This window comes from Miscanthus floridulus, chromosome 19 (assembly GCF_019320115.1).
Source record: "Miscanthus floridulus cultivar M001 chromosome 19, ASM1932011v1, whole genome shotgun sequence".
Lineage (NCBI taxonomy): Eukaryota > Viridiplantae > Streptophyta > Magnoliopsida > Poales > Poaceae > Miscanthus > Miscanthus floridulus.
Window position 1 is genome coordinate 47,616,010 of NC_089598.1, and position 24,957 is coordinate 47,640,966.

General features: G+C 41.9%; 1 non-coding gene across 1 annotated transcript; it reads right to left on the minus strand.

Moving 5' to 3' along the window:
• Window positions 1-340: 340 nt before the first annotated feature.
• Window positions 341-449, minus strand: LOC136530049 (small nucleolar RNA R71). The gene has a single exon (XR_010777557.1). It is a non-coding gene; the product is annotated as a small nucleolar RNA R71 (small nucleolar RNA).
• Between the last annotated feature and the right edge of the window lie 24,508 nt (window positions 450-24,957).

Sequence of the window (24,957 nt, forward strand, 5' to 3'; positions counted from 1 at the left end):
TTCTTTGCTCCAACTACAACCAACATCCAAATTGGACCAACAGTCAATGTTAGAGACAGTGGATTCAAGCTCAAGCTAGCCCTCATCATCATGGTGCAAGTAAGCCAGTTTTATGGAAAGGCACATGAAGATGCGAGTGCACATCTCCAACACTTCCTGGAGATTTGTAGCACTTTCACCATCAAAGGAGTGACCCAAGACATCATACTACTTTGCCTCTTCCCATTCTCACTCTTGGGGAAGGCAAAGCAATGGTTCTACGCCAACAAATATAGAAATACTACATGGGATAACTGCTCCACTATCTTCCTAGCAAAGTTCTTTCCCAAAGGCAAGACCAATGCTCTGCATGGGAGAATCTCAAGCTTTCAACAGCAATAAGATGAATCTGTCCCTGAGACATGAGAATGCTTTCAAGATTATATTGTAGAATGTCCTCATCTTGGGATGAAAATTGGCTACTCATATAGACTTTCTACCACGGGTGGACCAACAGTACCCATGAGACTATGGATGCTACTGCTAGAGGTGCATTCCTGTCACTCACCATGCCAGCGGAAAAAACTCTTGTGAAGAAGATGGCCTCCAACCAAGGCTAGAATGAAGAACGTCTTCAGACCCGCAAGAGAGGTGGAGGTATGCATCAACTCAATGAGGTAGATATATTTGTGCTAAGATGGACCTGCTAATGAAGAAGCTCAAAGATCGAGCTAATGAGAAGCAGGAAGTCATGCATATTCATGATTCCCGAATGACGTGTGCAGAGTGTGGAAACACTAGGCATTCAGGGAGCAACTGCCCTAAAATTCATGAGGATGTGAACTTTGTCAATAACAACTACTATTGTCCTCAACAAAATCAAAGATGGAATCAGAAACAAAGGCCGAACTACCAAGGTAACTATCAAGGTAATAATTTTAATAATTTCAATCAACCACCCTTGTGAGAATTAATTGCTAGCCAAACAAAACTTGTGGAGGGATTATCTAGAATGGTAGCTACCAACGGTAAAATTCTAGAGAACATAAATAATAGAATGGATAGCTTTTCTTCTACCATTAAGAACCAGCATAGCTTTAATAAAATGGTAGAATCACAAATAGCTCAGCTGGCAGCTGTTGTTCCTTCGTCTGACAAAGGTTAGATTCTGGGGCAACCAGAAGATCTAGAAATTGCAAATCTTATCAATATTCACAATGTAGCATATTACTATATACAACCATCATCGGGAAGGTGGATAGATTATACCTTGCGAAAAAAGAACGATTCAGTAAAACCTATCATCCCCATCGCCATTGGACCGCACATTTTCCAAGAAGTTGTCTGTGACTTCAGAGCAAGTGTCAACATCATGCCTAAAGTAATGTATGATAAAATTAATGGAGATATTTTGTTGTACACAAATATGCATTTGTAGCTTGCAGATCAGTCACTCTGCTACCCCAAGGGAGTTCTTGAAGATGCCATTGTTCGAGTGGAACAATCATATGTTCCCATAGACTTTGTGGTTTTGGAAACAGGTGGAAATGTAAGGGCACCCATTATTTTGGGCTGACCTTTCCTAAGCACCGCAAAAGCCATGATCTATGTGGACAGTGCCAAGATTTGCTTCACAATCAAGGATAAAAAGGAGAAGTTTTCTTTCAAGAACCGCATCCTGCAATCTCTTGGACATCCACAGACACCGTACCTGTCCGAAGAGACAATAGTGACCAAGAAGAAGAATACTAGGAGAAGGAGGAAGAACATGGTCAGGCAGCACAAGAAGAATCAGTTAACATGATCAACACACTCCGATCAGAGTACAACCACCACCTCGCTTGACCATTCCTTGCTAAGAAGGATGATCTAGGTGTACCCTCTGCGACATTGGATCGGGTGTCAACATAATGTCCAAGGTAATGTATGAATATTTATCTGGTAACGAACCTTTGTTCCCTACATATACGCAATTGCAAATGGTGAACCAATCAATTTGATTTCTAGAGGGAATAGCAAAAGATGTCATGTAAGAATACATGATCACTATGCCCTACCGACTTCATGGTTCTAGACATGGGTGAAGAAGATGATACACCCATCATTCTTGGAAGACTGTTCCTTAACACCACTAATGCGATCATCTATGTCGGATCTGGACAAGTCCACTTCCAATTCCCTGGAGAAAAGGTATGCTGTTATTTTAATAGTTAGACCACTTATGAGCAGCCTAAGAAGTCCTGCTCTAGGAGGAGATGTCAATCATCCCAACACTAGAAGAATCAATCCCCCAAGAATGAATGGGAGGAAGATAAAGAACCTAAAGAACCTATGAACAATGTACCTACTCTGCCAAAGACGAATCCACAAACCAAGTAGGTGTGGAAGGAAAAGGTGACCTCATCAGAGACACCATCACAAGAGGTGCAACCATCAAGGTCTCCATCTTCAGGACAATAGATGCACCAAGAGAATAAAGGACTTTCTCCGGCCAAGTCTTGTCCGGAGGACTTAAAAATCTAAACCCTTGCCAGGAGGTAACATCGGTAGTTATCCATATTTACTTTCTAGCGTTGCATGAATTCTTTTCACTTTAGCATATTTACTTTTCTACATTAGCATTACATTTAATAAAATAAAGTAAAAAGTTTTATCATTGCATTATAAATCTTAAGCCCCAGGTGAATAGATCTACGGTGTAAATACCCATGGGAATATTCACTGTGGGGGCATAAAAATTAAAAAAATACCATGCATACATACTTTCCTTTTCTGTATATTAGAAAATTAGAAAATCCAAAATTATTAGATAGACATCCTGCTAAAATTATGCCCATAAGGAAATATTTCTAAACCTAAAGAATGACTAATTTCTGAACGGCTGACGTCTAACCCTTTTATCCTAATCCGATCAACGAATTTTGGTATTTTTGTTGGTATTTTGCAGGATGATGCACCAAGATCAAGAGCAAATTCACCTAGTTGTCATCATCTCAATCCATCCCGGGATGAGAGGGACATCCGCTAGCAAATCTACTCTGAAAAGGATCATTCAACTTCAACATTCGACCACGCCAACATCCAGCTTGGGGGAAAGGCATCCCCCATAAATTTTGCTAAGTATATCTTTTCCTTTTGTTCTATTATTTCTAAGTCATAAAAAGATGCATAACTAAAAATAAAATAAAAATTTATCTTTGTGTTATATATATTAGTAAGGTGTGATCTAAAAATAAAAACAAAATAAAGAGTGTGTCTAGGTTTCTATTTTTAAGAGCTCAACAAAATAAAAGGACTCTGAAAATAATCTCTTGAAATGGAAATAATGAATAGTTGCTCTGTTGTAATTCCTTTCAAGTACCTTATTTTCAGCCTTGAATTCTCCTGAGTTTTGGATACGACTGTTTTGATATAAGAATTTACTCTGAACTTAAAACTCGTGGGTAGCGTATGCTTGATCTAAGTCTAGGTAATTGACGGATATGATATGAAAAGTTCTGAGCTGCTGTTTATCTTGTTCCAAGTGACACTAAAGTTCTAGAGATTTATCTTTTGAAAAATATGAAAATCCTATATGATGAGCTCCTGTATGACAAAGGTTGAATTCCTACCAAAGCCATACATGATATTTAGATTAGGGAAACTTCCACATATATACTGCTTGTTTTGCATTGAGTTTATTCAATCTTTGTTGACCCTTATGAGAGGTTTGTCATGTTCTTAAAATCAAGATCACGTACACACCACCCAAATATGCACTACTCCTACACTGGGGTAGGCACAACAACATGTCATTCCATATAGATCCACCCAAAAATGTTTTACTCCTACACTGGAAGAAAACACCAAAAATATTCTTGATAGGATATCCACCAAATAAATGCTCCAAGTTCTTGTTGCTATCTCTTAAAAGTTTTGTTGCAGAAAAGAGACATGGGGCTATGCAAAAGTTATTCATAAAAAAGAGAAAAATAAAAAAAAAGAGATGAGAAAAAATGGACAAGTGTCCGAGATATTGAAAACAATGGGTACTCAGATGCCCGCCTAAAAAAACAAAAGAAGAAAAGATAAATAAGATAGCCCATGTTTTCTTGCAATGTTGTTTCCAAGTTTAAAATAGAGATATATTTTTAAGGAGCATAGTAGAAATAGGTTAGCCACCACATATATCCACCACATACATCCACACACATGCACATTTTGATTTGATTGTATGACTCAACTCTCTTTGGATCCGAGGTTTGACTTTATAATATATGTATTGCAAGTATGCTCTTTTATGCTTTCTCCACTTCAATGAGCTCCACATAAGCTTTAGTTGTAGGAAGAAAGAAAGGCATAACATCACTATTGCCTTGGTGAGGATCCACAAATACCACATATATTGAGAGACTTGAGAGTGTCACACAAAGGAAGCTCTGAGTTTTATTTTAAAAATCTATAAAAACTCTAGAATAATAGTTGTCGGTAGAATATCATCGGCAGTCCACCGAGGGGTATCCCACGATGGTAGATTTGTCAGTGGGGGTGCACGTAATCAGGAACCGGATGGTGTCACAAGGTGTAGAGACATCGATTTAGATAGGTTCGGGCCATCTGATCAACATAATACCCTACGTCCTATGTCTTTGGTGTATTATATTGAGAAGTAGATGTCTCAAACTATATGGATCTATCCATTAGGGGACCCCTGCCTCTTCTTATATACCCTAGCTAGCCCATAGTCCATAACGTCGAGCGCGGATCCCATGCACGTGTAGGAGGAACAGGCATGACCAAGGAACCACTGCCGACCACCCATAACACAGAGCATAGAGCCCATAGCACGTGTAGGGAGGAGCCAGAGATAGGGCCGTCTCTGGAGGCGTCCGAGCATCAACATGACTGCTCGGGGGTTCAAAAAATCGTTTGGAGAGCAAACATGGAGAAAACAGCTCGGAGAAACATTATGGCGATATATGGAGGTTGGAGAATATTTAGAAAAATATTAAAGCATGACTTAGCTTTAGACAGAACATCTAGTCAGTGGCGTATGGCATTATCTGGTCGGCGTTGATGAAATTGCCTGGCCCTCAAGCTTTCTGAACTATCGTATGGCGGCGGTCATGGTTGTCACAGCATCATTCTTCGTGGTGATCATCATTGTGATGCAGCAGGTGGTCGGAGTAAGTAGTCCGGGCAACATCATCCTTATACTACTGATCAGACCGAGCAGAATAATTGGCGTGTCGTAGTATCTGAGTAATTGATGTAGGCCGAGCAGACGTGCTGGCCTTTTTCTCTCGTGCATGTATCAGTACATGCGTACATGTAGAACAAGGCTTCCTCAATAACTTGATCCCGTAGCTAGCTTGCATGGCTATTTGTTTGCTATTTGCTTGATTGCTTTTGGTCGATGGAAACACCAAACGACGATAGGCTGCCGCTCAACCGTGCATGCACGTGCTTGGGCCCGATTGGATCTTGTTGTATCTCAGCGTTATGCTTGTGTTCGGCTTGGCATCGTGATCACGATGGACTCAGATTAGGATGGGGCCAGCAGATCCAGTCGAGAAGTGGAGTGACGTGCAGGTGCCACGAAGGCTGACTCGAAGGTGGAGACCCTAAACGCCACCCGACAAGTGAACGTGGTGGAGTTCACGAATGACATCTCGAGATCGGATGAAGCGACGAGCTTGCTGTACGAGCGCCTCCCTGGCGATAGTCTGTTTGAGCTATAGATGCACAGGGCCGTCGTCGAGAATGTGCCGATGATCTTGAGGTACGCCATCTGGCTCACCGGAGGATCAAGTGCACACCCCTACCTAGCATGCCAATTGTCGACAGAATATCGTCGGTAGTCCACCGAGGGGTGTCCCACGATGGTAGATTTGTCAGTGGGGGTGCGCATAATCAGGAACCAGATGGTGACATAAGGCATAGAGTTAGTGATTTAGACAGGTTCGGGCCATCTGATCGACGTAATACCCTACGTCCTATGTCTTTGGTGTATTATATTGAGAAGTAGATGTCTCAAACTATATGGATCTATCCACTAGGGGACCCCTGCCTCTTCTTATATACTCTAGAGGGGTAGGGTTATAAGGAAAGTATCCTATTTGGTACTATACAATAGCTTATGGTGCACGCCGAGCAGCGCCATGCACGTCTTGATCTTATGGGCTGGGCTACCCCTGATGGTGTGGCCCATGTCTTGTCTTGTGGATACCGGGGGCTGTACCCCCATAGCTAGTCCCTGAGCCTAACAGTAGGTGACGTAGTGATGTGGTGCTAGGGTCAGAAAGTAGAAGACCAGCCGAGCAGGTAGCCAGTCCCTGGGTGTAGCCTCGAGATAAGAAAAGCGCATATTCACCGCAAGGTGAAGTGTGTCCACTTAGTTCCCGAGCCTACTAGAAGATGACGAATAAATCTTGTAGCAGGGTCAAAGAAAAAGAAGTCTAAAAGCTTGCTAATGTCATCTGACATGCGCGTATCAAGACCCTAGACGTGCTACCCAAGATCAGCACCCTAATCCGAACAGCATGGAGCAGCTTGATAGCATACCGATGCGATGTAGCAAGATCCGAGTAGCAAGGGAGTCCCCGGCGTCGCTGACGATGTCCGAGCACCGAAGAGCGAGGAGTCCCCGGCGTCGTTGGCAATGTTTGAGCACCAAAGAGCAAGGAGTCCCCAGCATCGCTGGCGATGTCTAAGCACTAAGGAGTGAGGAGTCCCTAGCATCACTGGTGATGTCCGAGCACCGAGGAGCGAGGAGTCCCCGGTGTCGCTGGCGATGTCCGAGCACCGAAGAGCGAGGAATCCCCGGCATCGCTGGCAATGTTCGAGCACCAAGGGGCGAGGAGTCCCTGACGTTGTTGGCAATGTTCGAGTATCAAGGAGTCCTCGGCATCACTAGCGATGTCGGAGCACCAAAGAGCGAGGAGTCCCCGGCATCGCTGGCGATGTCCGAGCACCGAGGAGTGAGAAGTCCCCAGCGTTGCTGGTGATGTCCAAGCACCGAGGAGCGAGGTGTCCCCAACATCGTTGGCAATGTCTAAGCACCAAAGAGCGAGGAGTCCCCGGCGTCGTTGGTGATGTTCGAACACCAAAGAGCGAGGAGTCCCTAGTGTCACTAGTGATGTTCAAGCATCAAGGAGTCCCCGACATAGCTGGCGATGTCTGTGGGGTGAAGTGTGCCCACTTAGTCCTCGAGCATGAAGAATCTGAGCACCGAGGAGTAACCGGCGTAGCTGGCGATGAAGCACGAGCGGTGAACAGTCTAGTCAAGTGGTCGACGGTGAAGTGAGCATTGAGTAGAAGCGACCGACAAATAGTCCGATCAACTAGTCGGTGAAGGAGTCCATGAACCAAGCGGTCCGACCAGTTGATCGGTGGAGAAGTCCGAGCACTAGGTGGTCTGACCACCTAGACGATGATCCTACAATACAAACTTGTAGAACGGGTAGTACATGATGTAAAAATATATGAACTTCGGAGAAAAAATAACGTATGTAGCTCGGTGATAAGTTGGTGTGAAGATGTATTTATATTTAATATAAACCGCCTGACCAGTTAGTGTGTAGCTAAGTCTCTAGCCCTAGCTAGCCCATAGTCCATAACATCGAGCGCGGAGCCCGTGCACGTGTAGGAGGAACATGCATGACCAAGGAACCGCTGCCGACCACCCATAACACAGAGCACAGAGCCCATAGCACGTGTAGGGAGGAGCCAGAGATAGGGCTGTCTCTGGAGGCGTCCGAGCATCAACATGACTGCTCGGGGGTTCAAAAAATCGTTTGGAGAGCAAACATGGAGAAAACAGCTCGGAGAAACATTATGGCGATATATGGAGGTTGGAGAATATTTAGAAAAATATTAAAGCATGACTTAGCTTTAGACAGAACGTCTAGTCAGTGGCGTATGGCATTATCTGGTCGGCGTTGATGAAATTGCCTGGCCCTCAAGCTTTCTGAACTATCGTATGGCGGTGGTCATGGTTGTCACAGCATCATTCTTCGTGGTGATCATCATTGTGATGCAGCAGGTGGTCGGAGTAAGTAGTCCGGGCAACATCATCCTTATACTACTGATCAGACCGAGCAGAATAATTGGCGTGTCGTAGTATCTGAGTAATGGATGTAGGCCGAGCAGACGTGCTGGCCTTTTTCTCTCGTGCATGTATCAGTACATGCGTACATGTAGAACAAGGCTTCCTCAATAACTTGATCCCGTAGCTAGCTTGCATGGCTATTTGTTTGCTATTTGCTTGATTGCTTTTGGTCGATGGAAACACCAAACGATGATAGGCTGCCGCTCAACCGTGCATGCACGTGCTTGGGCCCGATTGGATCTTGTTGTATCTCGGCGTTATGCTTGTGTTCGGCTTGGCATCGTGATCACGATGGACTCAGATTAGGATGGGGCCAGCAGATCCAGTCGAGAAGTGGAGTGACGTGCGAGTGCCACGAAGGCTGACTCGAAGGTGGAGACCCTGAACGCCACCCGACAAGTGAACGTGGTAGAGCTCACGAACGACATCTCGAGATCGGATGAAGCGACGAGCTTGCTGTACGAGCGCCTCCCTAGCGATAGTCTGTTCGAGCTATAGATGCATAGGGCCATCGTCGAGAATGTGCCGATGATCTTGAGGTATGCCATCTGGCTCACCGGAGGATCAAGCGCACACCCCTACCTAGCATGCCAATTATCGACAGAATATCGTCGGTAGTCCACCGAGGGGTATCCCACGATGGTAGATTTGTCAGTGGGGGTGCGCGTAATCAGGAACCAGATGGTGACATAAGGCGCAGAGTTAGTGATTTAGACAGGTTCGGGCCATCTGATCGACGTAATACCCTATGTCCTATGTCTTTGGTGTATTGTATTGAGATGTAGATGTCTTGAACTAGATGGATCTGTCCACTAGGGGACCCCTGTCTCTCCTTATATACTCTGGAGGGGCAGGGTTACAAGGAAAGTATCCTATTTTTTACTATACAATAGCTTGCGGTGCACGCCGAGCAGCGCCGTGCACGCCTTGATCTTGTGGGCTAGGTCACCCCTGATGGTGCGGCCCATGTCTTGTCTTGTGGACACTGGGGGCCGTACCCCACAATAGTTGAGCGAAGAACTTGAGACATAGTGCTTGACTTGATCATTTTGTCTTTCAATTGCTCAAGACCCAAGTGAAGGCTAAGAAGCCCCATGGTTGAAGGTAATATGGATAAGTTTGAAAGTCAGATCAGTTTACTTTAATCCGGAGGAGAATTCTTGTTTGAACGCATGTGTACTTTTGAGGAGTGAAATCATCGATGCAACTCCTGATCCATTTAATGAGTTTAGCTTTGCTAAGGGACTATCAAAAGGTTAATCTTGGGGGAGTTTGTTGATGGCAGTTAATAACCATTATAAACCGTCAATATAATATGCATAAGAGCATAAATATAATCACCAACGAAGGTCGAGGGGTTTAAACTAATAAATTCCATGAGTTTTGGTGAATCTATATTTTATGCAGGGTTTATCTAGAAAACCGTCAAGGTGGACCTACAAGTCAGATTTAATCGTGCTTATCCATAGTGAAAATGACCCTAGAAGTTTCTAGAAGACTCTAGAGGACTCCACACCAAAGCGGAGGGTGAGGCACCGCCACCTATAGGCCGGATGGCCCCCTGGTGCCCACATGTCATCCCCCATTGTTTTGTCGGTTCTTCACTGCCTCCTAGGTTGCATCTATGCTATCCTTTAAGTCGGTTTGATCCAAGGGCTCACAATTGATGCTCCGGCCTGTATATACCAGCCCCTGCCACCCCCTGATTGATAAGTTATTTGAGAAGATAGAAACCCTAATCATCCTCAGAGCTCCACCATATTCTAGGGCATAGCTAGTTAGGTTTGGTCTAGAGGGAGGCAAGCAGGGTTCGCTTGGATTCCTGATCTTGTCAAGAGCGTGGTTTGGTATAATCTTTGTACCACCTCTCTTTTGTAACTCCATTACTTTTATATGTTTGCTATAATTGTTATGACAACATTGGTATTCATAATATTCATGTTCTTAGTTATAATGTTCATCATCTACTTTGATTATATACTTAGTATAGCTAGTTTATCATTATGTTTATGCATAAGTTCGTATAATGCTCGCTCTGGTGTACATGGGGTGAGTGGTCGACATTTGTGTAAGTGTGGTGCTTATACGTTGTTTACCTATGGATACACCCTATATTTTGGATCATGTGGTAGGCCGTGGATGTGACACTCTTGTTGAGTACTTTGTAGTCCACTCCTCGAATATAGGTGCAAGTAGGGTCCGGTTAAGAAGGAAGAACAAGCTCTGTTCTTAATCTTCCTTAGTAATATACCTTATGTGTAGATATAAAGGTGACCTTAGCCATGACTACTAGGTGTAATTGCACTACTCAATGCATGCTTTGACTTGTAATTAAGAATGACTTAGGAATTATTCCTCTAATATTCTACTTAACCATGCTAATGCCATAGAAAGGAGTACTATGGGTGATTTATCATTAATCCATACTTATCGTATACATAATTTATCCTAAGATTTACCACTGTTGTGAGTAGAATATTAGTTATGGTTTACTCTCCCTCAATAGCATAAGTTATCAATACATGTCCGTGCCAGACCTTCCCTGTGGTAAAATATAAATAACGATACCTGGAATACTCTTGGGTAAAGTGCTACAATGGTATATTATCTGTGCGCTTGTAGATTCCTTTCCTTTATATATATATTCTTTCTAGTCACATGAAATATTAAAGTACTTCTTAGTGTCATTCTAGAAGTGGCACTAGGTTCTACCAACAAGCATTTCTGGCACCAACACTAGGGATGACAACATAGTAAAAGATGCTAAGGAATGTAAAAAATATAGGGTGACTACTTAAAACAAGTGACACGTTAATAAATACCAACACAAACCAAAACTTCTTATCGGCATCAGTACAAACATATTCTGAGGCATACTGCGTTAAATGATTGAATCTGCCCAAATATTCCATCACACTCTGTTCTCCTTACTGCAACGTGAGGAACTGTTCTATTTTCATCTCCACAACACCATCAGGAACATGGTGTGTCTAGAAAGTGGCATGAAAGTCAGCTTGTGGAACCTGATATCCCTCTGGCTGTGTTGTAAGGAAACTCGCCTACCAAGCGCCAGTAGGACCCTGGAATTGTGCTACAAACAGAGTCTTCTGGACATTACTACAGCGGATAAGACCAAACTTTTGCTCTATAGTGTGGATCCAGTCTTCTGCCTCTAGAGGTTCTTCGTCTTTATGAAATAAGTCAGAAAGTCACGATAAGTGTTGGCGGCTTCAGGATAAGTGCTGACGACCCTGAGAAATAGGTACTCCATATTGCACCCAAGTTTGGAGAATACGCACATTATCGGTGCTGACATTCACTAGAGCAACAACTGTATCATCTAAGGTTGGTGCTCGTGGGGGATCAGTCGTGTTGGCCTGACCATGTGAGGTACCAAGTACAACTATTTTTCTAGAATGAGTCCTCATGCTGTAAGGTAAGAAAGACCATCAGCCACTAGATTTCCATAGACAGATAGAATAGCAAGGGGGAAAAGAAAGATAGCATGAATAGGATTGGCAACATACTTACCCAAACTACTAGCAAGGGGGGGGGGGGGAGTAAACAAAAGATTAATTAATGACATGATGCATGAACAGTCCAATGCTCAACTAAACTAACCTACCTACTTAGATAACTTTATCATTTTAATAAACATATTACACAACTGAGTGACAACACACTCAATTTTATAATATAGGGCAATATTAAAACATGTTATCCCACTTTTACATAATTTTGGGGTGTATCTACCACCCTTATAATTATACAAAAAACCCATAAAATAACTAGGGGAAAAGCACGAAGATTCTAGCAGAATATCCTACAAGTTTAGGGACTATATGAATTGAAGTACTATAGTGAGGTGGACACCACAATAACTCCTAAAATAAGGCAGGACATCCCTCAGCAAACAGAAGGTAAGGTGGAACTAACCCTTTTGACCAAAATAGACTTGAAATTCATTTGTATTGTTTGTTTTGAAGTTTTATAAAGTAGTACTACAACACTTCTACAATGACATGCTCCGATACTAGCTGTGGCAGAACCACCCAAATCATATGGCCCACATGTGTCCGTCATTGTCTCACAGACTTCTGACTGTTGCACACATAAGCCACACAATCTCAGTAGTCTGTTGGGTGTCCTCGGGAAACCTAAATTATCCACTTTTTCTTTCCGAGCAGGATACATCACAGAAGACATTACAATATTACAATAGTTTATACAAATATATTACATCAGAATAAACAATGGAAGTCTTACTAACCATAAGTTTACAAATCATTCATTAAGTTATTACACTTCATAAGTTTTAGCCAACTAGGTAGTAGGGTAGCATGATAGGTACCACGAGTAACACACAAGATAGATTCACCCTGCCCAAGGGTGCACAACAAGCTTCACTACTGCTGGCTCTCCACCTGCAACAAGGGTTAACAAACCCTAAGCAGAAAGGTACTCAACAAGACTTATCCGACGAAAAGGAAAGACTCCAAGGATATGCAGGCTTAAGGGAAATCAAGATAAGTGTGAAGCAAGAATCAAGATTAACTTTTGCAGAAAAGCTTACTAAAGGTTAATCCTTACTTTCAAGGTTTTAGGTCAAGTTAAATCATTATCAATCTCTAGTTTGCACCTGATCTAAAGTAACCACTTCTTTAATCATCACATCACATGATCACCAGTATCATTGTTTCATTTATTAACTATGATGCAGGGTAGAGGATTGAGTCTTCTTCTCTGAGAAGCAGTGGCGATTCAAATCGATTTGGCCCAACTATGGTTTCCTTACCACACGATATACGCAGGTCCTGGACCTACGTATATCAACCCTCACTCAGATCCTCTAGAATGTGAACTAGTCTGCGCTACCCGAGAATACAGAAATCTACCTCCCTATGCCATCCCAGATGGATTCACAAGATGGGTACACGCTACTCTCGCCATCTCCCACTCCCAGTGCACAGTTGTCTTTTCACGTAATGGAATAGCCTAGGTATCGGGTTTACCAGTGTATGTGGCTAGTACTATAAAGTCTCGAACACATAACTAGCCTACAACAAATGGTCCTTAATCGACACAAGTGGGGCACTATGTCAAGACTCAAACTTGACGCAAGCAAAGAGTCCGCCCGATCTCATTTTAAATTCATGATCATTATTAAACCATAGGGCATTCCCAGGAAAACATTGTAAACCAACTTGTTGCTCAACTTTTAATTACTAAGCATAACTAAGCATCATTAACCTACTATTATAGCCTGGGTGACAAGGATAGGTATGGAAATATCAAGGCAGGCATGCAATAGTTGGTAATCAAACAACTCCTATTTTACTTAAATGCATCAACCAAAAGACTTAAGTGAATAACGTTTATAAAACACAAGGAAGGGGGTTATGCTCCGGGGCTTGCCTTCAGTGTTGAGGTTGTTAGTTACTTTAGAAAACCATAGATAAGATAACCAACACCCACTAAAAGAAAATCCACTTGGGACTTGCTCAACAATGGTGAAAGCTCTAGTTTGGTTTTGGTGAATTGATGAAACCCTAAGTGCTAGCCTAGTTTATCAAGTGATCATGAGATAGGTAGCACACTCCAAGCAATGAGGCAAATGAAGATCATAACATGATGATGGTGATGCCATGGTGATGATCAAGTGCTTCAACATGAAAAGAAGAAAGAGAAAAACAAAAAGCTCAAGGCAAAGGTATAAATTGTAGGAGCTATTTTGTTTTGGTGATCAAGACACTTAGAGAGTGTGATCATATTTAGGATTGATGGCCGTACTATAAAGAGGAGTGAAACTCGTATCGAAATGCGGTTATCAAAGTGCCACTAGATGCTCTAACTCATTGCATATGCATTTAGGATCTAGTGGAACGATAACACCCTTGAAAATGTTTGTGAAAATATGCTAACACATGTGCACAAAGTGATACACTTGGTGGTTAGCACATTTGATCAAGGGTGAAGAAGATAGAGGTGAAAAGGAGTTAGTCTCACTGGCCACATAGTGACCGGACGCTGGTCTCAGAAGGATCGGCACGTCCAGTCAGTGGTTGCAGCAAGATGCTGGCATCGGTCAACTGACCGGACGCTGGGTCACTCAGCGACCGAACACTGGAAGGCAGCGTCTGGTCATGCTATCGGGCAGCGCAAAAGGAAGTCACTGACTGACCAGACACTGGCAGTGTTCGGTCAAGCATGATCGGCCGCATCCGGTCGACAAAAGGCGTTTCTAGAACCTTACTAGAAACGACCAGACACTGGGGGCTCAGCGTCCGGTCAGTTTTGCCATAGCGTCCGGTCGTGTGTTGACCATTGAGATCAGGTGGTTTTGGTTGAATGAAGAGTGACATGTGGCTGTCATTGGGCAACCATATGTTGAGGTCCAGCATCCGGTCAGTATGACCGGAGTGTCCGGTCACCCCGCGTTGTGCCTAGTGCAACGGCTCTATTTCACGGGGGCTTCTATTTAATCCCCATGGCCGGTTCAAGCTCACTCTCTTGGCCATTTGCATTGACATAGCAACCTTGTGAGCTTAGCCAAAGCCCACCCACTCATCTCCATCATTGATTCATCATCATTGTGAGATTGGGAGAGAATCCAAGTGTATTGCTTGAGTGATTGCATCTAGAGGCACTTGGTGTTCGTGTTTCGCTACAGATTTTGCTTGTTACTCTTGATGGTTGCCGCCACCTAGACGGCTTGGAGCAGAGAGGATCGTTGAGCAGAGGGTGGTGATTGTCTTTGGCTTCGATTGTGGTGATTGTGAAGGGTACTTGACCTTTCCCCGGCGGAGAGCCAAAAGGTACTCTAGTGAATTTCTCCTAGCTTGTGTGATCCTCATCTTGTGTTGGTTGTGCGGCACCCTATTGAGGGTTTGGCGTGTGAAGCCAATTAGCGCGTGAACCTCCAAGTGAGTGAATTGCCACAATGAGGACTAGCTTGCCAGCAAGCAAGTGAACCTCGGTAAAAATCATTGCGTTCATCATTTGATTCCGAGGTGATTGGTCTTCATCGATATTCATTCTTGTGATTGATTGGTTCACTCCACGACACGTCGGTATAATCTTCTTGCTCACTCTATCTATATTACTGCAAACTAGTTGTCAAGCTCTTTAGTATAGCTAGTTGTGAGAGCTTGTTAGTTTGATTAGTATGGCTCTTTAGCTAGCCTTTGAGAGCACACTAACTTAATGTAGTGGCTTAGCTATTGTGTAGATAGATCCTATCTAAACTAGAATTGTGGTAGGTGGCTTATATTTTTAGTAGGCTAGCACAACACTTGCTTCACCTCATAATTGTCTAACTGGTTTGTTAAGTGTTGTTGTAGAAATTTTTATTAGGCTATTTACCCCCCTCTAGCCATTAGGACCTTTCAAGTGGTATCAGAGCTAAGGTCACCGTGATTTGAGGCTTAACAACCTTCAGTGTAAAAATGGCTTAAATCAACAACGCCAAGAAGCCACCCCAATTTGATGGCACAAATTATCCTTATTAGAAGTCAAAGATGACCACACATATCAAGTCAATCAATAGAAAGGTGTGGAAGGTGGTAGAAACCAAAATTGAGATTGGTGATCCGGAGAATCCCACCGTGGCCGAAGAAGTGCTTCTCCAAAACAATGACATTGCTCTAAGTACCATTCATGATGCAATTGATGAGAGAACATTTGAGAAAATTAAGAATATTGAGATGACTCATGAGGCTTAGAAGAAGTTGAAAGAATCATTTGAGAGCACTCAAGCCGTGAAGGGTGCAAAGGCATGCATTCTCAAAGAGAAGTTTGCAAGCTTTAAGATGAAGGAGGATGAGAGTGTGCCGGAGATGTTCCATAGGCTTCAAGTGCTTGTCAATTATCTCAAAGCACTTGGAGAAGAGGTGAAGGACAAGGACTTCTCCCATAAGTTCTTGAGATAATTGCCTTCAAGATTTGGTACATTGGTCACCATTCTAGTGAGAAGTGGTTTGGACACTATGACACCAAACCAAGTATTATGAGATATAATGACCGATGATACATATAGAGATGATGATGAGAAGGAAGAAAAGAAAGATGAGAAGGATGAGAAGAAGAAGAGTGTGGCATTCAAGGCCACATCATTCAAAGGCAAGGCCAAACAAGAAACATCAAGTGAAGATGATGATTCATGGGATGATGATGATGATGAGAAGATGGCTCTCTTTGTCAAGAGATTTGGCAAGTTCATGGTGAAGAAGGGCTATCGTGCTAGAAGAAAGAAATCTTCATCCAAGAATAAGGAAGTGTCAAGGAGGTGCTTCAAATGTGGAAGCAAAGATCATCTTGTTGCTCAATGTCCATACAATAGCGACAATGATGATGACAAGAAGAAGAACAAGAAGAAGGACAAGAAGGAAAAGAAAGAGAAGGACAAGATGACCTTCAAGAAGAAGAAGGGTGATTCATATGTGGTCACTTGGGATAGTGATGCTTCCTCAAGTGATGATGATGAAAGTAATGATGACAAGACCACCAAGAAGAAGGCATTTGCAAGCATTGCAATCAATGAGAAGCCTTCTCTCTTCGACACTTCATCATGCTTCATGGCTAAGGCCACTAAGGTACAAACTTGTGATGATGAAAGTGATGAAGAACATGATGGTGAAAATGAAAATAATAATGATAGTGATAGTGATGATGAAGAACCTACTAAGGATGAACTATTTGACATGCTAGAAGATGCTAGAGAACACTTTGACATTAAGAGAAGGGAATGCAAAAGCTTGCGTAAGGAACTAAAAGCCCTTAAGCAAGCCTTTGATGAGCTCAATGCAACTCATGAGAGGCTAGAGGAAACCCATGAGAAGCTTGGCAAGGCTCACAAGAAGCTTGATAAGGCGCATTCCTCTTTGCTTAATGAACATGATGAGAAAAAGCATGTTGAAACTTGCAATGTAGGTTTAACTTATAATATAATTGATGAATCACAATCTATGCCTATCATTGTTGCTCCCGCTAACCCTTCTTGTAGCACTTCTACTTCCACCTCATCTAGTAGTGACGATCTCACTTATGATGCCTCACTAATGGTTGAGAATGAGAATCTCAAGAAGGAGGTCAATAAGCTCACTCACACCTTGGCTAAGGCCTATGGTGGTGAGGACCGCTTGCTTATGTGCTTGGGTAGCCAAAGAGCTTCTCTCTACAAAGAGGGATTGGGCTATAACCCCAAGAAAGGCAAGGTGGCCTTTGCTCCTCATAAGACTAGTTTTGTGAAGAACAATGGTCAGTTTTGCATTAGTTGCAAGCAAGTGGGTCATAAAGAACATGAATGCAAAAACAAGAGCAAAAATGATAATGTATCCTCTATTAAGCTTGATTCATTCTATACACTTACAAAGGGTATAAATGGTGTAAAGGCTAAGTTCATTGGTAAACCATGGATGGGCTCAAAGAAGAAAGCCATTTGGGTACCAAAGAGCTTGGTTACTAACCTTCAAGGACCCAAGCAAGTTTGGGTACCTAAAAAGAATTGATTTTCTTTTGTAGGTTAATTATAAAGCCGGAGGAAGGCATTGGGTTCTTGATAGTGGGTGCACTCAATACATGACCGGTGATGCAAGAATGTTCAACTCAATCAAAACCAATGGCAATGATGGTTATGATAGTATCACATTTGGTGACAATGGCAAAGGCAAGGTCAAAGGGCTTGGTAAGATTGCAATATTCAATGACATGAGCATATCCAATGTGTTGCTAGTAGAGAGCTTGAACTTTAATTTGCTATCCGTGGCTCAATTGTGTGATCTTGGATTCAAATGCATATTTAGGGTAGATGATGTAGAAATCATAAGTGTAGATGGCTCTAATTTGATCTTCAAAGGCTTTAGATATGAGAATCTATACTTGGTTGATTTCAATGCTAGTGAAGCTAGATTATCTACATGCTTGTTCACTAAGTCTAGCATGGGTTGGTTATGGCATAGAAGGCTTGGTCATGTTGGAATGAAATAATTGAATAGATTGGTTAAGCATGACTTAGTTAAAGGCTTGAAAGATGTTGTGTTCGAAAAGGATAAGCTATGTAGCTCTTGTCGAGCTGGCAAACAAGTTGGAAACACCCATCCTAAGAAAAGCATGATGAGAACTAGTAAAGCATTTGAGTTATTGCACATGGATTTGTTTGGGCCAACACAATACACTAGCATTGGTGGTAACAAGTATGGCTTTGTGATAGTGGATGATTATACTAGATATACATGGGTATTCTTTCTAGTGGACAAAAGTGATGTGTTTGCAACATTCAAATCATTTGTCAAGGGCATTCACAATGAATTTGAAACAACCATCAAGAGAGTAAGAAGTGACAATGGTAGTGAGTTCAAGAAACTAGAATTGATGAGTTGTGCGATGAATTTGGAATTAGACATCAATTCTCGGCTAAGTACACACCTCAATCAAATGGACTTATTGAGAGAAATAATAGAACACTCATTGATATGGCAAGATCTATGCTTAGTGAGTACAATGTGAGTCAATCTTTTTAGGCCGAAGCTATCAGCACGGCTTGCTATTGTAGCAACCGCCTCTATTGTCACCCATTGAAAGAGAAGACACCATATGAGCTCTTGAATGGTAGAAAGCCCAACATTGCATATTTTTGGGTCTTTGGTTGCAAATGCTATATCTTGAAGAAAGGCACTAGATTGGGCAAGTTTGATAAGAAATGTGATGAAGGATTCCTACTTGGTTATTCCACTACAAGCAAAGCATATAGAGTTTGGAATTCTGATAGTGGTACTCTTGAGGAAGTTCATGATGTTGAATTTTATGAAACCAAGGGTTCACAAGTAGAGAATGAGAACTTGGAAGATGTTAGAGGCATTCAACTTTCAAATGCCATGAAGAACATGGATATTAGTGAATTGAGGCCTAGGCAAGTGAATGATGACGAAGATGATCAAGTATAAGTGCTCTCTAACTCAAATGTGCAAGATGATACAAATCAAGCTAGTGCAAGTGGATCTCATGACAATGAACATGATCAAGTGGCTAGTACATCATCTCAACCCAATGATCAAGCAAGTGCAAGCAATCAAGTTCCAATGCTCCAACCAACAAATATTGCAAGAGATCATCCATTGGACACTATCATTGGTGATATTTCTAGAGGTGTACAAACAAGATCAAGATTAGCTTCATTTTGTGAGCATTTCTCATTTGTGTCATCCATTGAACCAAAGAAGATAGATAAAGCTTTGAAGGATGTTGATTGGGTGAATGCTATGCATGAAGAATTGAATAACTTTATAAGAAATCAAGTATGAGAATTGGTAGAAAGACCAAAGGGACACAATGTGATTGGAACCAAATGGGTCTTTAGAAACAAGCAAGATCAAGATGGGATAGTAGTAAGGAACAAAGCAAGATTGGTAGCACAAGGCTATACACAAGTTGAAGGTCTTGACTTTGGAGAAACATATGCCCCGATTGCTAGATTGGAAGCAATAAGAATCTTGCTAGCCTATGCTTGTGCCCACAACATCAAGCTCTACCAAATGGATGTTAAGAGTACATTTCTCAATGGCTACATCAATGAAGAAGTATATGTTGAGCAACCTCCCAGTTTTGAAGATGATAAGAAGCCTAACCATGTGTACAAGTTGAAGAAAGCATTGTATGGCTTGAAGCAAGCACCTAGAGCATGGTATGAAAGATTGAGGGACTTCCTACTCTCTAAAGGGTTCACAATGGGCAAGGTTAATACTACTCTTTTCATCAAGAAGATTGGAAAAGATCTATTTTTGTTGCAAATCTATGTTGATGATATCATATTTGGATCAACCAATCAAGATTTTGTGATGAGTTTGGAAAGATGATGGCTAATGAGTTTGAGATGTCCATGATTAGAGAGTTGAGTTACTTCCTTGGTCTTCAAATCAAGCAATTGAAGAATGGTACATTTGTAAGTCAAGGCAAGTACATCAAGGACATGATCAAGAAGTTTAGCATGAGTGATAGCAAAGCCATTAGCACACCAATGGGAATAAATGGTAACTTGGATAGTGATGCAAGTGGCAACATGGTGGATCAAAAATTGTATTGGTCTATGATTGGAAGCCTACTCTATCTGACTGCATCAAGGCCGGATGCCATGTTTAGTGTATGCATGTGTGCAAGATTTCAAGCCTCACCAAGAGAAAGTCATTTGAAGGCTACAAAGAGAATATTGAGGTACTTAAAGCATACACCAAATGTTGGTTTGTGGTATTCCAAAGGAGCAAAGTTTGAGCTAGTTGGTTACTCCGACTCGGATTATGTGGGATGCAAGGTTGAAAGGAAGAGCACCTCGGGCACATGTCAATTGTTGGGAAGATCACTTATTTCATGGTCATCAAAGAAGCAAAATAGTGTTGCATTATCAACCGCCGAAGCCGAATATATATCCACCGGTAGTTGTTGTGCACAAATACTTTGGATGAAGGCCACTTTGAGTGACTTTGGAATCAAGTTCAAGAAAGTGCCATTACTATGTGACAATGAGAGTGCAATCAAGTTGACCAACAATCCAGTTCAACATGCAAGAACAAAGCATATAGATGTCCGCCACCATTTCATAAGAGATCACCAACAAAAAGGGGACATTTGCATTGAGAGTGTAGGCACCGAAGATCAACTTGCCGATATATTCACCAAGCCATTGGATGAGAAAAGGTTTTGCAAGCTAAGGAATGAGTTGAACATATTGGATTTCTCAAATATGTGTTAATGCACTCCCCACTTATTTGACATGCCTCTCCTTCGAGCAATTCAAGGTAAAAGTTGATTGGCATGGCATACATCCTTGCTAAGGACATGTTTAGTGCATCTAGACACTTTTCAATTTTATTAGGCTCATTCATGAAAATCAAATGAATTTGATGATTGTATGGTACCACTATTGCTTCTATGCTTGACTTGATCTAGTGGTAGAATATGACATGTTTGTGGGCTTGTAAACCTAGTGTTTAATCTAGAAAATAAGCTCTAAGTATTTAATTCAACATGGTACAAGATAACCCTTATTTGGAGGTGTGAAGAAGCTTGTCCTTGGGTCAAACCGAGTTAAATATCTTTGACAAATACTCTAGTTTGAAGGGTGGTGATTGTCACCGGCTCCGATCATGGTGATTGTGAAGGGTTCTTGACCTTTCCCCGGTAGAGAGCCAAAAGGTACTCTAGTGAATTGCTCGTGGCTTATGTGATCATCATCTTGTGTTGGTTGTGCGGCACCCTATTGAGGGTTTGGCGTGTGAAGCCAATTAGCACATGAACCTCCAAGTGAGTGAATCGCCACAACAAGGACTAGCTTGCCGGCAAGCAAGTGAACCTCGGTAAAAAATCATTGTGTTCATCATTTGATTCCAAGGTGATTGGTCTTCATCGATATTCATTCTTGTGATTGATTGGTTCACTCCATGACATGGCAGTATAATCTTCTTGCTCACTCTATCTATATTACCGCAAACTAGTTGTCAAGCTCTTTAGTGTAGCTAGTTGTGAGAGCTTGTTAGTTTGGTTAGTGTGACTCTTTAGCTAGCCTTTGATAGCACACTAACTTAGTGTAGTGGCTTAGCTATCGTGTGGATAGATCCTATCTAAACTAGAATTGTGGTAGGTGGCTTGCATTTTTAGTAGGCTAGCGCAACACTTGCTTCGCCTCATAATTGTCTAACCGGTTTGTTAAGTGTTGTTGTAGAAATTTTTATTAGGCTATTCACCCCCCCTCTAGCCATTAGGACCTTTCAAATGGGATCACCACTCTCGATCACTAAACATAAATAAATTTGCATGCTTTAGAATGATGCCATACTTAACATGGGTTATGACGATTAAACAAGATTAAATAACTTTAGTTCAACTTTCTTTCATGATTAAGTTAGATTGGTAACTCACAAAGCAATATTAATATTATTATTAACATGTTGATTATGAGCTCAACCAATAGTAATTAAATTGCCAAGGATTGTAACACCCTAGGTGTTTGTCATCAGTTATGCAATGGGTTTGAGCTCAAACATGACATGTTAAGTGGTGATGAAGGTGTCAAGATCAAATCTACAAGAGCGAGCTCCAACTTAAACTTGAGCAACACACCTTTGCTTGCATATTGGCCCTTTTCAGATATATACCTAAGTAATGTTGAAGGTGATTCTTTCATATGCCTCACATCAATTTCCATCCACATGGATGATTGAAAAAGTTTTATGAAGTTTGGAATCAAAAAGTCACATGAAATGATAAGTTATAATCTTTCTTGGATTGCTTTATTAAGTGAATGGAATTATAGATCGTCAACCAAACCTTGCTACCTTGCCCAAATGACTCTAATTGAAATCTACAACAAAAATCATGAAGGGTTCGTGTTTAGCAAAGGTCAAGAAAATGCTTCAATCGGTCAAGAACTCTAATTTAAGCTTTACCATGATGCTACTTTGACTTGGTTTGAACTGTGGCTTATAGTGCTTGCATGGAGTTGCACCTGAAATCAAAGTTGAAGTTTGAGTGGAGTAGAGCAAACTTTGTTTTTGGACCAAGAGCCAGATCATCTTGGAAATAGGTCAAACAGAGGCTTGAAGATTGAATCAGCGGCTATTTTCAGACTTAGAAATATTCTTAGCCAGGAATTAATCGTCATCGGCGTTGGCATGTCACGTTCTCATGTTTTTGTTAAGAAACTTGACTTGACCCCAAAATAAAAGTTGGAGTGTACATGATGGAGAAGAGTATGTAAAAAGATGGCACTCGTGTGACTTCGTTTGGACCATCAATTTGGACTTTTGTTCATCGCTATCAACGCGCTGACACTATCACTTTGGAGCCTAATTACTCACTGATCCAGAGCTCTAATGACCATGGTCTCTAAATAAAAAATGAAGAGCAGTTCGCGGGCTTCAAACTTTGTTTTAGGCTCAATGTCCAATTCGCACCAGAGACGGCCCAAATTGGCTCCCCACCTCACCCTCACCGTCGCCCGCCACCTGTTTAGAATTTTGCCTCAATGAACGACGCGTGTTGTGGACGTGGCCGCCATGCGCCCCTGCTCTATGCTGTGTGCCCCGCGCCTCACTCGATGTAGTGGAGCACCAGAGCGACTCGCCCTCACTCCCTCGGCCCTCCCTCTATGCTCTCGCTCACTCTCGGTGCCGTGCGCGCGTGCCAGAGCTCAGCCACCATGAGCGCCACCGCCGAGCTCGCATCATCGCCGTGTGCCCCGTCTCTGTTCTCCACCGCTCCCTGCTAACCATGGCACATCCTTGCGTAGCTCACGCCGCACCTCTAGACCTCCTAGACCAGCGCCGTTGGCCGCTGCCGTCGTCGCCGCTCAGTGCAGTGGCTGCACAGCCACAGGCCACCACGGGCCAAGATGGGCAGCCCAGCATGTGCGCATGGGCCCCTGGTCCTTCCCCACCACTCCATCACCGCCAACGAGCCTCCATCGGCCGGAAAACGCGAGCCGGCCATCTCCCCTGCTGTGAATCGAGAGGAGGGACCACGCCCAGCAATTCGAGAAAAGAGAGGGGGTTAAGTGAAGAACCCGTGACTCATTTGAATAGTGCTGAGAAGGACTGGTTCATTAGCATTTAATTTGTGTTTTCTGCAGGGACCCCAATGCAAGATTTACATCCCTTTTCTTTGGTTTTTATAGATCTGAATGATCAACTTTGAAAATTCATAGTAATTATTAGTAAAATCATAAAATAGTAAATGAGGACTTTTTGGAATCCTTATGAAATTATATATGCAGTAGATCTATAATGTGGCATGTTTTAGTTTAAATATTGTGCTGTAAAAATATATTTATGCAGTTAGGTTTTTAATACTAGTTGTATTTTCTCTTTTTCATAAATGCAGTTGTTGTGCTCAAATAAATGTAAAAATTTTTATGGAGTGCTACTAAGGTGATGGTTGATGTCTGGTAAAACTTCAGGATTTTAGGCTTGATAGTTTAAGAGTTATAAAAATAACAAATGCCCTGTGTTGCCTTGCTCCTATCCTGAATAGGTCTTAATGTTTGAATTAATTGGCTTAGTTAAGTTATGAATCAAGTCTTGATGACAATACATGAGTTCTAGTAATTTTCATAAGGTTTCCAAAAATCTAAGGTGTATATTTTTTGGTTAAGTCGATTTTTAGTTATGGTTGCTTACATTTCTGTGGCTGTTTCTGCCCAAACCCTGATAGGATTGCCCTATTGGTACTGTGGGGCCTTTTTAATAGTAGATTTAGCTTTAGGTGTTTATAACAAAGTTGTTTATAATTTTATAAAGTTTCTAAAAAGTCAAGAACCACATTTATTGGACATGTAGAACTCTAGTTATAGCTATTTAAAGTGGTATGTCAGATTCTGTCCATGTTTTGGATAGAGATGCATTCATTAGATTAATTGACCTTGTTAGCTATAGAATCATCTTAGGATGATAACAAGAAAGTTGTAGGTAACTTCATAATATTTTCAAAAAGTTATGATTCATGATTGTTGGAGATCTAGAACTCGAGTTATGCTTCTCTAAAGTTCCAATCAGTTTTCTGTATCACTGCTGTTGGGCTACATGTGCAATTTTGCTTGTGCAATTATTTTTGTGGTGTAAATGAGATGCAAGACGGTGTATGGTGGACCTATCCCAAAGATGAAAGGACCCCTGGAGTACATGGTTGAACAGGAGATGCTCACTAAGCGAGTGTCATCTAACAAACACTAACCTAGTGTTGGATCATAGGCAAACCCTGAAGCATTCTAAGCCTCCTATGTTTTTACAAATATTACTGAGTCCTTTATGTTTGATGCATTAGGTTATAAGAGTTGATTGGAACCACTTGATGCATATAAATTCCTTGTTTAGAAATATACCTTTAACCCTGTGTAGGTCTAGGATCGA